A 13,217-nucleotide genomic window follows, 5' to 3' on the forward strand; every position below is an offset into this window, starting at 1 on the left:
AAGTGGAAAGATGGCATTTTTAAACTTCCAACAAATTTAACTAATCCATTTATTTTAGAGTCTTTGCCTATATACTGATACATGAACTCTATGTGTGACCTCTTATTGAACCTATGTCCCATAAACATCTCAAATTCTACGGTTCTTTCTAAACTGCTGTTCCTCCAGTATTTTCCCCGTCTCAGTTACTATTCCCATCTATTCAGTTGTTCCTTCATCTCTGTTCTCCTACAACTTTCATGTTAATATCTGCTATAAGTATAGTTAATTGTTTTAATTACTTACCTCTTCAATTAGACTGCCAGGTCTTTGCGATCATGTGAGACTCACGGTTGGTAAATATTTGTTGAATTGAATTGAATCATCTTTGGCTCTTCCTTCTTCTTCATCTCAATGTTAAACATTGTCAACTGTTGTTAGGATTTGTCTCTAGAATTTGTTCCATCATCTTCATTCCATTGCCTTTTTCCTGGTTTCAGATCCTCATTGTCCTATTATTTTTTGCTAACTATTCCCTCCAGACTGAGATCTCCAGTTTCTACCTCTGTTCTAGTTGGGTACATGTTTCCTTGTGATCCACATGCTGCTTTCCTCTTCCTGCTCCAGGGACCTCATGGTCTTATTGTACTCATATGATTGACTGATTGATTGGTTGATTGATTATTTATGTTTCACCAAACATGACTTATGAGATATTATTTTATTATTAACTTTTTGCATAGATTGAATTTTGGAATGTAGTTCTTTACCCTGGGTTGTAGCTTTCACCAAATCCTCTCCCTCTTGTACATGACGTCTATTTTTTAGCTCACATGTCCAGATCTAGATTTCTATTTTCTTTTCAACTGTTTACATATGGTACTTTAAAAACCTTTCTTATTATGACAAATTTTAAGCATATGAAAATCTAGAGAGAATAATACAGTGAACTCCCTGACCCATTGCCCAGTTTCAACAATAATGACCTCACGGACAATCTTGTCTGTCTATCCATCCATTCCCACTGTTTCTGTGTGCCATTGAGTTGAATTAGATTCTAGATGACAAGTATCAGCTTTAAATATAGTATGTATTTCTAAGTGATAAGAACTGTCTTGAAATCTTATGACATATCATTATCACACTTATCAAAATTGACCGTAACACCTTACTATCACCTAATATGTAGTCAATGTTCATATTCCTTCGTTGTCTCATAAAGATATTTTAAAAATTATGTTTGTTCCAGTAAAGATCTAGATAAGGCCCACACATTGCTATCAGGTCAATGAGTCACTTAATTTTATATGATCTATAGAGAACTCTTCCATCTCTTTCCTTATTTTACTTTTTGGTCATTTAGTATTGAAAAAACTAGGTATTTATTCTATGGCCTTTCTGTAGTCTGGATTTGCTAATGGCTTCTTCTTTCTCTTTATTTACCAGTTTTCAAATTAGTGAATTGGTTTCCTAACATCCTTCAATGATCAATGAATGTATTTGGGTTTTTTTAGTATCATTATGAACAAATGGACTTTTAAGAATTTACTTTTTCAATCCATGCATTTATCATGTTTATTGATACTCAAATTGTTCCATCTTTGGCCAGTGGGAGGTTCTTTAGTTTGGCTTCTGAGTCCGTTTGACCGAGGTAGTATTTGGGAGCTTCCTTGGCTTTTATTGTGACCGATTTATACACTTCCTTTCCAGACCCCTGGAATCAGCTCTCTCTCTTAATAACTCTGGCTCTTTTTGGTGGAAAATGGTATTTAGAGAATATAATTGAGACGCTCATTGCTACTGTACTGATCATTGTTTTAGGCATTTTCAGTAAAAAAAAAGTAGTAAATAAAAATATAAGTATATTCATATATATATGTGTGAAATATAAGGCATATTCAGAGAAGTCTAGCTTGTATCTCTGTCCTGAATATACCATATTCCCTTGGTACTTAGATGTTTTCCCACTATCTATATCTTATTGCAGAGCAAACAGCACTTTAATGAAAAGTTGTGTATATATTTTTTCCATATGTTTGCTAATGTATCTTTGGAATAGATTGCTAGAAGTGAGATATATGGATTAAAGGTAAATGCATAGGTCATTTGGTAGCTATTGGCAAGTTCCCTACGGATGATCCAATTTTACATTGTCACTAGTCATGTATGAGAGTTGCTATTCCCTTTACAGTCTCATCAACAAAGTATGTTTTCTAATCCTTTGATTTTACTAATGTGATAGGTAAGAAATAGTGTTTCAGTCTCATTTAAAAAATCAACCTTATTGAGGTATAATTTATATATACTAGTCCCCCTTTTTCCAAGGGGGATATGTTTCAGGACTACCAGTAGATGCTGAAACCACATTAATACTGAACCATATATATATATATATATATATATATATATATATATATATATATATATATATATGTGCTTTTTCCTATACATACATACTTATGATAAAGTTTATATATATATAAATATATATATAAAGTTTATATATAAATATATGTATAAAGTTTATATATATATACTATGTTTTTTCCTATACATACATAGCTATGATAAAGTTTAATTTATAAATTGTGCACAGTAAGAGAAACAATAATAAGTAATAATAAAATAGAAAACTATAACAATATACTGTAATAAAAGTTATGTGAATATGGTCTATTGTACTATACTCACCTTTTCACTTTAAAGGAAGCACTTTATGGCTCCTCTTTGGCATATCTGAATTGCCAGCATCACTACTCACACTTTGAGATCATTATTAAGTAAAACAAGAGTTAGTTGAACACAAGCAGTGTGATACCCTAACAGTCAATCTGATAACTGAGACGTTCCTAAGTGACTAACAGGCAGGCAGCAAATACCGTGGGTACGCTGGACAAAGTGATGATTCATGTCCTGGACAGGATGGAGAGGGATGGTGAGAGATTTCATCGCACTACTTAAAAGGGCATGCAATTTAAAAGTTATGAATTGTTTATTTCTAGAATTTTCCATTTAATATTTTTCGATTGCAGTTGACCATGGGAAACTGAAACTGTAGAAAATGAAATCGTGGCTAGGAGGGAACTAGTGTATAATAAATGCACATTTTAGCTGTACAGGATTCAGGTTTAGAAAAATAAATATGAGGTGTGACAATTAAGTTTGCAAACTCATCCTAGAAAAAGTGCTACATACCTCATTGCTGAATGTCACTCCAGTCACCTTCCAAGTACTCCCCTTGGGAAGCTATGCACCAACATCAGCACCTAGCCCACCCTTCAAAGCAATTTTGGAACTCTTTTTCTGGAATGGCCATCAAAGCTTTTGTTGTATTACCCTTGATGTCCTGAATGTCATCAAAATATCTTCCAGTCAATATTTCCTTTATCTTCGGGTACAGAAAGAAGTCATTGGGGGCCAGCTCAGGTGAGTAGGGAGGGTGTTCCAATACAGTTATTTGTTTACTGGCTAAAAACTCCCTCACAAACAGAACTGTGGTGCATTGTCGTGATGCAAGAGCCATGAATTATTGGCAAAAAGTTCAGGTAGTTTTAGTCTAACTTTTCCACACAGCCTTTTCAGCACTTCCAAATAGTAAACTTGGTTAACTGTTTGTCCAGTTGGTACAAATTCATAATAAATAATCCCCCGATATAAAAAAATGTTAGCAACATTGTTTTGACTCTTGATTTGGATATAACATTTTTGGTCATGAAGAATTGTCTGACTTACATTGCGCACTTTGACGCTTTGTTTCAGGGTTGTATTGGTACACTCATGTTTCATCACGAGTGATAACATGGCCCAAAACATCGTTTTGCCTCTTCAAAAGGTCTTGGCAAACTTCGACGCTCCTTTGCTTTTGTTCATCGGTGAGCTCCCTCAGAACCATTTTTGCACACACCTTTCTCATGCCCAGGTTTTCAGTTAGATTTTCCTAACTGTTTCTCTGTCAATATTTATTTGGTCTGCTATGCTTCTCACAGTCAGCGACGATTTTGATGCACGATTCAATTAATTTTTGCAATGTTTCCGTCAGTTCTGCTTGTTACTGGCAGCCCTGACCTCTCTTCATCAGTGAAGCGTTCACTCCCCTCAGAAAAACGTTTACTCCATTTGTACACTGCCGTTTTCTTCATGGCATTATCCCCATAAACTTGGACTAACATGTTCCTGATTTCACTTCCACTCTTGCCAAGTTTAACAAGAAATTTAATGCTTGTTCGTTGTTCTAATTGAAACTCAGACATTCTTGCGATGGCACACAGAAACACACAACAACGATAACGAATGCCACTCAGCAAGACACCACCACATGTTGACACCAACACAGCTGTGAGACACTGACATACCAACGTTATGAAACCTTACTGTACAGTGCTGCCAATGTAAGCGCATGGTGGCGAGTTCACAAACTTCATCGATAGACCTTGTACGTCTGTGTGACTACCACCCAAATCAAACACATAGAACATTTCCATCATCCCCCAAAGTTCTTCATGACCCTTTGTAGTCAGTCCTCATTCCCTACCCCACCCCTGGTCCCAGGCAACAACTAATTTGCTTTCTATGATTACAGATTGATTTTTCCTATTCTAGAATTTCAGGTAGTAGGAATCATTTGTATGTACTCTTCTGTGTCTGATTTCTTTCAATTAACACTAAGTGAAATTCATTCATGTTGTAACATGTATCAGTTGTTCATTTTTTTGAAATCTATTTTATAAATTGTATGGATATACTATAGTTGGTTTATCTATTCATCTGTTGATGGACATTTGTGTTGTTGTAAATGTTTGGCTATTTTGAGCAAAGCTGTTATGAACATTCATGTTCATGTATAAGTTTTTGAGTGGACATAGGTTTTCGTTTGGGTAAACACCTTCGAGTGGAATTGCTCAGTCATATAGTAAGTGTATTCTAACTTTATAAATAACTAAAACTATTTGCCAAACTGGTTGTACTATATGTCAATCCTACCATTAATATTTGAGAAGTTCAGTTGCTCCACATCCTTGCTATCACTTGGGCTTGGCAGTCATTTAAGTTTTAGCCATTCTAGTGCGTGAGTGGTATGTAGTTCATTGTGATTTTATTTTGCCTTTTCCTGATGTCATGATGTTGGGTATCTTGTGTAGGCTTACTGGCCAATACGTCTTCTTTTATGAGGTGACTGTTTAAATCTTTTGCCCAATTTTAATTGGGTTTTAAGATTTTATTAAAAAAATATCCTGGCTGTAAGCCTTTTGTCAGTATTATGCATATATTCTCCCAGGCTGTGGCTTGCCCTTTCATTTTATAAAGAGTGATTTTGGGAGAGCAAAATTTGTAAGTTTTGATGAAGTATAACTTATTATTTTCTTTCCAGGTTTGTGCTTTCTATGTTACATTAAAAGAAAAAAATCTTTCCTTACCCCAAGGCCACAAAGATTTTTCTAGTATTTTCTTCTGGAAATTTTAATGTCTTAGCTTTTACATTTATTTCTGTGTACATTGTGAGTGTCAGAGTCCATTTTTTTCATATGCATAGGCTCAGAGTCCATTTTTCTAATACACATATCCAGTTGTTGTAGCACCATTTGTTGAAAAGACTATTCTTTCCAATTGAATTAGTTTGGCACCTTTGTTGTAAACCAATTGACCACACGTTTGTTTCTAGACACTTTTTTCTGTTCCATTAATCTATATATCTATTCTTATGCCAGTACCACACTGTTTTGATTATTGTAGTTTTATAGTAATTCTTGAAATCAGGCACAGTAAGTCCTTCTATGTTATTCTTCTTTAACAAAATGGTTTAGGTGGTTCTAAGTCGTTTGCATTTCTATATAACTTTTAGAATCCATTTGCCAATTTTTACCAAAATAAAGAAAAACTTGCTTGGGTAATAGCCTGAGAGTCCAACAAGATTTCAAATTCTGTAGGTAAGAATTTGAATCTCCCAGCCCTTTTTGAGCTCCTATTACTATTACTATTGCTATTGGCTAGTCTAAACTCCCCGTTAGTTCTTTGAGTCTGACAGGTTTTTACTCTCCTCATGTTAACTCAGTATGCAGTTAAAGATTCAAGGGAACCCTGTGCAGATCTTGAAACTCTTCCTGTATAGCTCTCTCCTCTATAGCACAATGTACCACAAATTCTTGCCAGTTTAGCCTCCTTGATTGCCAGTCTTTGTCATCTTAACTTGATGAGACCACTTTGCTCTGCTTGGTTTCCCCCTCCTTATAATATAACATCGTCCCCTAAAGTGCCTTTAAGCAAAACACTGGGGTGATTGTAGGGTCCACCTTATTGTTTCTCTTCTCTCCATGATCATAGTCACGTGCCGCTTGTTCTGTGTTTGAAAATACTTGTTTCATATATTTTATACAGTTTTCTAGTTGTCAATAGTAAGAGGGCAAGTCTGGTACCAGGAATCTGTATACTTTTACTTTTTCATTTCTCTTATTACGAATATCTTTGTATACCTTTTCATAGCGCTGAAGGCCATTTTCCTTTATTTTGCTAGCCCATTTTTCTATCATGTTATTGAACATTTTCTTCTCTATTTAAATACATAGCTTTAGGAGTATTAGCCCTTTACAGTGTAAGTTGCTAAATGTTTTTTCATTTTGCATTTGTATTTTCTAATGGTATTGTTTGCTGTATGAAAGTCTCTCCATATATATATATGGATTATATATATAATCAAAATTTACCAATTAATCCAAGTTATGGAGTAATTCATCCATGTTCTCCCACAGTACTTACATGGTTTCTAAAAATCTACTTGGAAATTTTTCTGGTATGTGGCATGAGAAATATATACAGTATTATCTTTTTTTATATAGCTCTCCTGTTAATCGAATGCTATTTATTAAAAAGTCCATTTTTCCTTACTGATTTGAGATGATGCCTATAGAATATACTAAATTTTCATAAGCAGTTGAGTCTACTGCAGGATTTTAAATTTTGTGTCATGGTTCTGTTTTATTTCACCAAAACGACAGTTTTGATATTTGAGGCTTTAGAGTAGGTGTTATGCTCAGTAGGATAAGCCTTCTCACCCTTGCTCTTTGTTTTCCTGGCTAATGTTTGTTTCTCATTCTCTCAAGTGAACTTCATAATTAACTTGTTTAATTCCAGAACTGAGTGGAAGATGAGTGGGAGGTACTTGTTTCTCAGGGGTACAGATGTTTGGGAGAGTCCCATTTCAGGAGCATTTTGAAGGTTAATTTTTCTGAAGCAGGTGTTGCATGGAAGGGTAATTGGGATAAAGGTCATTTGGGAAGTTGGAACCTGATGGAGACATTAACCTTGATGTTTTAGCAAGCTAGTATGGAAAACTCAGAGAACAGGAATCTAAAAATAACAATGAAAGAAATGATGTGTCTTATTCTTTTTGTACGAATCTGATCTTGTGTGCCCCATGGCTGCTTTTAGTGAGAACTGATTTATCCTAATTTGGGCACTTCTCATCCCATAAAACAACAGAATTGTCTGCTGCCCTTTCAAATGGGAAAAGGCACCTCTCTTCTGGTCCTAGTCAGATATGTGCACCGAACTGACTAGCCGCTAGCAGTGATGGCCTGCCGTAAGCCATCTGCACTGGGTCTAGTGGGGACATCATGATGCTTTAGCAAAAGCGCAGCCTTTGGAAGCAATCAGACCTGGGTTCAAATCTTAGCACTGCTGCTCCCTAGTTATGTGACCTTGGGAAGTCAGTTTCTTCATTTGTAAAATGAGCATATAATGCTTCCCCTGTAGGTGTTAAGTTTGTTAAATGTAAAGCGTAGCACTCTCTGCTCTCGTCCTTGTCTTTTCTTAAGTCGTCATTAAGGCAGGTGTAAGTGGAGAGGGCTAAGCTTTATTTCATGCCTTTGCCTTTCTCTGTAGTATGCCATTGGCACATCCAGAAGTTAAAGCCGTGATCTTGGCTTTATTATCACTGTGTTGTTGAATAAACTCACATTTAATTTTGTTTGGAGTTAGATTGTTGTAGAATAAAAAGAACGTTTTTTTTAAAAATTAGTTTCAGGTGTACAAAACAACATAGTGATTAGACATTACACACCTCACAGAGTGATAACCCCAAGAAATCTACTATCCATCTGACACTGTGCATAGCTATTACAATACCATTCACTATATTCCCTATGCTGTACTTTACATCCTATGAATATATGTATGTATGTATGTATGTATATATATATACATACATATATATATGTATGTATATATATATATATATATATATATATATATACACACACACACACACACACGTATTCATTATGGTTGACGTTCAATATTATTTTATATTAGTTTCCAGTGTATAGTGCAGTGGTTAGGCATTTATATAATTTATGAAGTGAACCCCCGGTAAGTCTAGTACCCATCTGACACCATACATAGTTTTTACAACATTATTGACTATATTCCCCATGCTATATTTCACATCCCTGTGACTATTTTGTGACTACTAATTTGAACTTCCTAATCCTTTCACCTTTCTCACCCATCTCCCCAAGCTTCTTCTCATCTAGCAACCACCTGTTTGTTCTTTGTATCTATGAGTCTATTACTGTTTGTTTGTTTATTCTGTTAGTTATATTCCATATATAAGTGAGATTATTTTGTATTTGTCTTTCTCAGTCTGACTTATTTCACTTAGCATAATACCCTCTAGATCCATCCATCCATGTTGTTACAAATGGTAAGATTTTGTTCTTTTTAATGGCAAAGTAATACTCCATTGTATAAATGTACCACAGTTTCTTTATCCAGTGGTCTATTGATGGGTATTTCAGTTGTTTCCATATCTTGGCTATTGTGAATAGCACTGCAGTAAACATAGGGGTGCATATATTTTTTCAAATTCGTGTTTTGGATTTCTTTGGATAAATACCCAGGAGCGGAATTGCTGGGTCATAAAGTAGTTCTATTTTTAATTTTTTGAGGAACTTCCATATTGTTTTCCATAGTGGCTGCACCAATTTGCAATTCCACCAACAGTGCACAGTTCCCTTTTGTCCACATCTTCGCCAACACTTGTTGTTTGTTGATTTATTGATGATAGCCATTTTGACAGGTGTCAGGAGGCATGGCTGGTGATTTTTACAAAGTTAATACAAATTCAATTCTTGAGCCTAGCCTGTGACCACTTTGCAAAATGCCCTGAAAACACCACAGCCTGCCAGTGTTCACCCTGGGCCTGCAGATCCTCGAGAGTCATCCAAGAGAGGCTGTGGCACAAGTTGTAGTTCACTACCCACCTGGAAAAGCTCCCCAGGTCGTGGAAAGCCATCTGCTGCTGTAAAAGGCTTCCACAGCGTGTGGGGTGGGGCGGGCACCCAGGACTGAGAGTTCCCCTGGTGATGCAGCACTAGCTCTATGAGATGGGGATCCAGGGTGTCACCAAGGTGGTGCACGTGCACAGGTTCTACCAGACCAAAGCGGCCTCAGATTTGGCACTTTGGAGGAGAGTTCAACCTAGAAAAGATGGCAACCTCCTGTAGGCTACATTTCAGGCAGGCTCCACAGAGGAAGAATGGCTGCTGTCCTTCCAGCTCTTGCCCCATAGCCACACAATAGTCTTTCCTGGTATGTCTCTGGTGCCTCTTGAGTTGTTACCCCTCCACTGGAGACCAGGTGAGTGTTTGCAAGTGAGTGAGGCAGTGTGCGGGCCCTTTAAGAGGGTGTCTGGTATTCCAGCCATCTTCCATCTCACCAGATTGGACAGATGGAGTCTTTGATGATTTTTACTGCCAGATGTTGTGAGAACCCCCATTAAACTCTGCTTCCCAGCACAGGACCCATGGGCTGGGGAGCCTGGTATGGTGCTGGAAACCCTCCCTCTTCTGTGAGGACCTCTGCTACGGAGGTGTCCCTCCCGTGTTAAACCACTATCTGTGGGTTTGGGGTCTGCCCGTTTTGCACCTCCATTCCTTCTACCAGTCTTCATGTGGTCTCTTCTTTATATCCTTAGTTATAGGGCGTCTATTCAGCTAATCTTCAAGTGATTCTTGAGGCTGATTGTTCTATAATTTATTTGTAATTTTGGTATAATCCTAGAAGGCAGTAGGCATAACATTTACCTAATCCACCATCTTGGACTTTCCTGTGTTTTTTGTTGTTGTTGTTTGTTTGTTTGTTTGATAAAACAGTATTTGTAACAAGAGCTGGCAAAGTAGAGAGTAGTAGGTAAGCCTCCTACTTTCATGGACAGTCTCCTTGAAGACATAAATCCAGGAATTTTTGCTGCTCTTCTCTCACAGAAGCAAATGGAATCCTTCCCAGATGTAGAGAAAACCAGTGCACCATTTTAGAGATCTTAGAGCTAGAATCTATAGCCAAGCTAGGGCTTGATGTCGGTTTTCTTAGACTCCAACTATAGAGATTAAAAAAAACAAAAAAACCCCTAATTTCAAATCTTACCAAATAAAACTTTTGATAAAAGGCAGTTAAGACTTTTTAGTATTGTATATAATATCTGAATCATTTTCCAAACAAATCTTGTTGAAATCATTGATTTATCCAACTTCCTGAGCACCTGTGGTGAGTCAGGCAGTACCAGGTTATAAGGACGTTAAAAAAAAATTAAGATGATGTACATGTGCTTAAGTAATCTCTAGAAAATTGAGGAGCCCAATTTGTGTATAATAAAGAAGTTCAACCTCAGTTTTATTTTGGAATCAGTTTCTGATTTCTTGATGCATAATGGAAAATAATGGGATTCTGTGTATACTAAAAAACATCAGAATACCCCAAAAATGTAGTCGATGGGTGGATAATTTCCTTAGTTTCAAAGATACCCCATGTATTTGGTAGTGGATTATATATGATAATCTTTGATCTTGAGTCTCCTTGGTATTGTTATTACAAATTAATTTCTTAATTTAAATAAATGCCTAATCAGAGGTGTTCTGTGCCCTTTACAGGTACCTATTTATAAAAAGACATATACATATTCTGCATTGTCCAAACTATTTATAATTTTTTTATTGTAGACTTTAAAAAAATAATTTGTTTTTATCAGTGCAATGTTCAATACTTTTTTGAGATTTACCCTATTGTAAAGGGTTGGGGACCCTCAAACACACACATATACACAGACACACCAAACTTTAAAACCCAAACAACTAAAACTACCTCAAGTTTGTCCATCTCTCAGCATAAGAGCCACATCAATAACTGCTTCTGTCCCTATGTTAAATACAACTGTGGTGTGTATTTAGCCCCTTGTCACTATAAACTTGTTAGAAATGCATATAAACTGTAGAGATGCCATTTCACACAGGCTACTACAAAATGTGAAGCATCATGGTTTTGTATTATATGAACTCAAAGTAATTGAACAAAAATAACAGATTATCACAACATGCAATGCCCTTCTACTTTAGGCAAGAACAAGATTATCACTGAGGTTTTTCTTTGTATAAAATCTGTGCTCTCTACCTTAGTACTTGTGGTCTTCAGGTAATATTGTTCAATTCGTTGAATACGCAAATTAGTTCAAATTTGATTTCTTATCAGTAGACTCAAGTGTGGTCTCCTTTTGTGGCAGTGAACTGATAGGGTTAGATGAAATCTGAAATTCAAATTTAACTGGTGTTCAGTAGTTTTATTTGCTAAATATGGCAACTCAGTTGTTGGGCTTGGAAAGAGACCATTTATATAACACTCATATTTACCTATCTCTGAAGTTTAGCACAGAAGTGTATCTAAAATAAATAAGCCCAAACCTGTGTGTTTATTTTATTTTTACAGACATCTGTTTGTAAACCTGTGCAGAAGCCCTAGAACAACTTACCTGTTGAGCATTTAGAACCGTTAGAATGATTAAATAATAAGGTAAACTATTCTGGGAATGAAAACACCCCCAGGATGCTTGCCTTTATCTCACCCCAGTCCATAGTGAGCTAATAGTCTCTCTGAGCTGGATTACATGACCATTTTCTGGTGTCTGGCTCAATAGGAGATTGGGTATTTCCATTGTACCTCCAACAGGTCACAACAGGAACAAAGTCTTCTTCCCTAAGTTCAAGTTCAATATTTGTCTTTTGTTAAATATTTCACAGCTATTGATTTTACATGCCCAGAATTTCTTTTATTGGATTTTGATGTCTGATTCTGTCTCTTTCATAGGAATTAAATCCAATCACACAAAGATTCAGTTTGAAATGTGTTATAATGAATTCCCCCCTTACATCTGGGTATCCAAGGCCACCAGCAATGGTATTGTTCTGTGTTATTCCCATTGTAATGCATTTACAATCCCGAATCTTTAGATCTACTGAAAGTTTAAATTGAAAGAAGCATTTCAGTACTAAGCTCTATTATCCAGTGAATTGAAGGGAAATAAGAGAATAACATTGGTGAGTGTCTAGGGTCCACACACATACAAGATGAACAAATATATTGTCTCATAATTTACTTTGAAAAGGATCTTATAATACAAAATGTTGAATAACGAAAAGTGGTTGATAGGTACCTATGACCAGGGCTGATATCTTTAGAAAACTATCCCGTTTTCTAAATAAGGGTCAACATCACAAGTGGCCAGACTTTAATTATATGGAGAAAAAGAAGGGATAGACTGAGCACACCCCATTGCTGGGCAAGCCTCTGAATAGGAGAATTATCATTATCAAAGCCCTATCCACTCGTTTCATGAGGGCAATATGTGTTTTAAAGATAACAGGTTGAACATAGGAGTGTCCCTGTTTGGCGAGGGCTTCTTTTTCTTATGTGACATGTAATTCTCCTGAGAAGTCACTTGGCTGTAGTAGACTGATCCTGATCTTGGCTGGTAAACTTTATTACGTGTCAATGTAGTTTCTATAGTTGTTGCATTTGTTCAGTATATGAAAAATTTCTGCCCACAGAAACTTCTTTTGGTCTTCTTTATTATCCAGGAAGGGGTCCTTCCAGACTTTTCAGACTGTAGAGGTCCCTATATAGTGAATCAACATCTACGATTGATTGATTTAGGATCTTTCCTTTGCCTTCTTTTTTGAAAGTTTTGGTAAGCAGTGAAATGACCAAAAAACATAGGGTCAAATTTGACTCAGACTAATGAAGATCTTACACTCATCTTAGACTTTTGGAGTTTTGGATTTGATTTGTGAAGCAGTTGTATTTATGATTCTAGTTAACTGAGCTCTTACTTAGAATATATTAACTTATTACAAACTATTGAAATGCAAGTAAGTTTTAGAAGCATCTACGTACTGTATTCATTAGGCTACATATGTCTT

The 13,217-nt window shown here is 36.1% G+C and overlaps 1 long non-coding RNA gene across 1 annotated transcript in view; it reads left to right on the forward strand.

Moving 5' to 3' along the window:
* Positions 1 to 13,217, forward strand: part of LOC109451261 (uncharacterized) — a 520,178-nt gene that overhangs the window by 2,800 nt on the left and 504,161 nt on the right. The window contains exon 2 of the long non-coding RNA XR_012498202.1: positions 3,739 to 3,851. This is a non-coding gene — a long non-coding RNA (uncharacterized LOC109451261). The remainder of the gene's footprint in view (positions 1 to 3,738; positions 3,852 to 13,217) is intronic.

This window comes from Rhinolophus sinicus, linkage group LG01 (genome assembly GCF_036562045.2).
Source record: "Rhinolophus sinicus isolate RSC01 linkage group LG01, ASM3656204v1, whole genome shotgun sequence".
NCBI lineage: Eukaryota > Metazoa > Chordata > Mammalia > Chiroptera > Rhinolophidae > Rhinolophus > Rhinolophus sinicus.